This window comes from Nematolebias whitei, chromosome 1 (assembly GCF_014905685.2).
Source record: "Nematolebias whitei isolate Nwh7 chromosome 1, NemWhi1, whole genome shotgun sequence".
NCBI classification, from domain to species: Eukaryota; Metazoa; Chordata; class Actinopteri; order Cyprinodontiformes; family Rivulidae; genus Nematolebias; species Nematolebias whitei.
The window spans coordinates 53,254,685-53,258,052 of NC_056498.1; positions in this window are offsets into that span (position 1 = coordinate 53,254,685).

Genomic DNA, 3,368 nt, shown 5'->3' on the forward strand with positions numbered 1-3,368 from the left:
AACAACAATGCAAGATGAATTTGTATAAGCAGTGGAGCTTCAGCTATGCTGCAGCACCTTCTGTGCCCAGAGACCCAAAGCCAGAGCTCCTCCTCCTCTTTTCCTCAGCGCTGAAGAGATCTCACCCTCACTTTGTTACTCTCACTCACAGTTCCTGTGCACATACAGCTGTCTTTCTGAGGGCCATTTGCTGTTGTTCCCACTAACTTTTCACCCAATCTGCACAATTTTTTTTCTCCAGATGAGCTCAAAATGATCTGCTTATACTTTGCTTGCTAAAAGGAGCTCAGAAATCTGGAAGTTGTTACCATATGATTGCATCTCAGAGATGATTATGGGAAAAAAACGGCTCCAATCAAAATGGGAATAGTTTCTATGTAATCTCCCACTTAATTTAAGGAAATACTGCTGTTATTATCACTTTCTTTCATTTTAGACATTTATCTCATATTTATGAAGTTGAGAACTCAACTTCGGTTTAGAGAGTTTTTCTTATGTCTACAAGTTCAAATACTCATCTGGGAACGAATCTTAGGAAGAAATGAGTCCTGTAGGCCTCACTTTAGTGAGTAGTATTTGACCCTCGTTAAACATAAGCAACTTACCGTATTTTTCGGACTATAAAGCACATTTTAAATCCTTTAATTTTCTCAAAAATTGACAGTGAGCCTTACAATCTGGTGTGCCTTATGTATTAATTATGGTTGTGCTTACTGACCTTGAACCGATTTTATGTGGTTATTGTGAATGAGTTTTTTTTTCTCACTAGCTCTCTAACGAGGCGCATGCATTTCTCCCCGCTCCCTGTTCTCCTCCTGCTTTTTTGTTCTCCGTCTGTGTATCAGAGCAGCTCCTATTTTTACACATCTTCCAAAATAAAAACTACTGTATTGGAAATTACAAAATCTTTTCAACAAAGCGACAGGGTCCTGGAGAAGCCTCATCTGCTTGGACGAGATGCATGCCGCTGGATATATCTCTGGGAGTGATGTATCTACCTGTGCTATCGAACGTGGACGCCGAAATTGCATTTAATTGGAGTTATGATAACAGGTTTCCTGTTTTTGGAATAGTCTGGATCCTGGTTTATCAACATACAAAGAAGACAGCTGCAGCTAATTTGGACCTCGTCAGGCTGCTACCTATGTGAAGGTCGGTCCGTGCTTTGAGGACTCAAAATCAGCTGATTTACGAGCTAAACCATAAGATGGAAGTGGTTTGAATCGCAGGCCACCTGTGGCTTTGGGACTCATCAGCATGAAAACAACCTTGAAGAGGCTTGTAAGCACCAACCAGCAGAGTGCACCCTAATCTGGCCATTTTGGACCTTGGAAAGTTATCAGTACAGACTCAAAGGCTAACAATAAAAAAAACAGTCCACCTGAGCAAGTCAACAATTGTGGATTATCTAAATCTGACTCCCTGGTTGGCCTCGAAATAGGCCAACTTTTCAATTTCTCCTGGGAAATGTGTAAACTAAGGAAAAGCTTAGTCTATCGCAACACCCCCTCCACTCCCCCACACCCCCACCCCTTCTGTGAAGGCTTATCAGAACTGTGCCGGCTGACCTTCATCTTATCAAGACAATGGACTATCTGTTAGTGCTTCATGGACTGCCTCGTCGTCAAATGTATACGTAACATGTTCATAAATGTGCGTTAGCTTGCAGAGTTTTTTTGATGTCTTAAATTGTGTCCTTTTAGGAAAAGGTGTGAAGAGGTCTTTTGTGTAATGCCACTACCCTCTCCTCATGGCTTTTTTCCCTTTTTCTATCTAAAAAAATGTATTCTGAAAAGATTAAGAAGGCCGCGCTATATAGCAGCAGCTTTGTGCACTCCGTCCATCTTTTGGACGGCTGTACGGACATATTCCCGTTGTGTTTCAATGCAGTGATAATAAAGCTTATTCTGATTCTGAATAAAGTTTGACTTATCTGACTGTTTTGTTTCGCTTAATGCGCCTTATAATCCGGTGCACTTTATAGTCCGAAAAATATGGTATGTACAATATAATGTGGTTCTCGTGTGCTGCACCATTCAAACATTCTTCAGAATGCAAAGAAACTATAAGGATTCCCTCTTTTTAACGTTACCATTCAGAGTGTTGGCTGAACAAACAAAGATCTAATAGATAAATATTATGAGAGGAAAAAAATTGTTTGCTTCTCTGGGTAAAATTATAAAGTTGCCTCGGTGTTGGAAAATATTCTGTTGTGCTGAAACCACTGGTCATATATCACTAAAATCCACCCACACAGGTCCCTTTGAAATGAGAATAAGTCAAAGATTTGCCATCTTTCTTTGATGAAAGGCCTGCTGTGTGCCAAGGTATGTGAGCCATTTTTATGTTAAAACTAGAATTAGGCACTTTGAAATCAAACATGTGGTGCCCTGGAAGCTTTTTTCCTTTATGAACGCCAACTTTTGCTGGAACCGCTCGGATGCCTTTAAGATCCTCAGTGATAATAAAAGCCACCTTCTCGTTACATCAACTCCAGTTTGTTCAAAGTTCGACCTGCTTTCATACGTCAGAAGCTCAGTTAGAGCATCCTTCGAAAGCCAGAAAGTCAAACTGGAAGTCTTGCAGTGTTGCGACATAGTGAGTAATGTTGTGTGCCCATCAGGTTGAATGTTTTCCACAGTTTTCTGGCTCCCCTGCCGACTTCTCACTTCTCTTACATAACCTATAAGAATAAGTTTGGGAGCTTTTCTCCGTAAAATGAGCTCCCAGTTGAGTGTTTTGATGTATTACCTGTGAATCCATCCGATTATGACAGGAAATATTCTTTATGTCCTGTTCGAAATAAGATTTAAGGTTCCGGACTTTGAGGTAGGACTGATATATTAGGAACTTGAAGTATATGCTTTTTTTTCTTTTTTTCAACTTGTAAATGTCTATTTCTGTGCACAAATTGTGTCAGTTTTCCAAAGCTTTTAGTTGACCAAAGGTTTGGTTGGTGGTTGCTGTGATCATACAACAGCTACGTGTAAACCAAGATCCTATGTTGTTAGTTCGAGCAGTAATACCGTGTACTTTTGGTTTAGAGTTTAAATAACTAAACAACAGAGTATAAATGTTTACTCCAAAGAAACAGACGAAAAGAAATAAAGCCAGGGACAGTGAAGTTTAACTGACCAGTGTTTGATAAAGGAAGCCATGATGTTTGGCATTGTGCGCAGAAAAAAACGGCTTCTTTTGCTTTTCCAGGCATCCATCAGTTATCTTTACCCGCTTCTTCCTTTTTGGGTCGCGGGGGTCGCTGGTGCCCATGTCCAGCCATTGCTGTGCAAGAGGCGGGAACATCCTGGACAGGTCGCAAGTCCATCACAGGGACACATAGAGACAAATGAGACAAACAACCATTCACT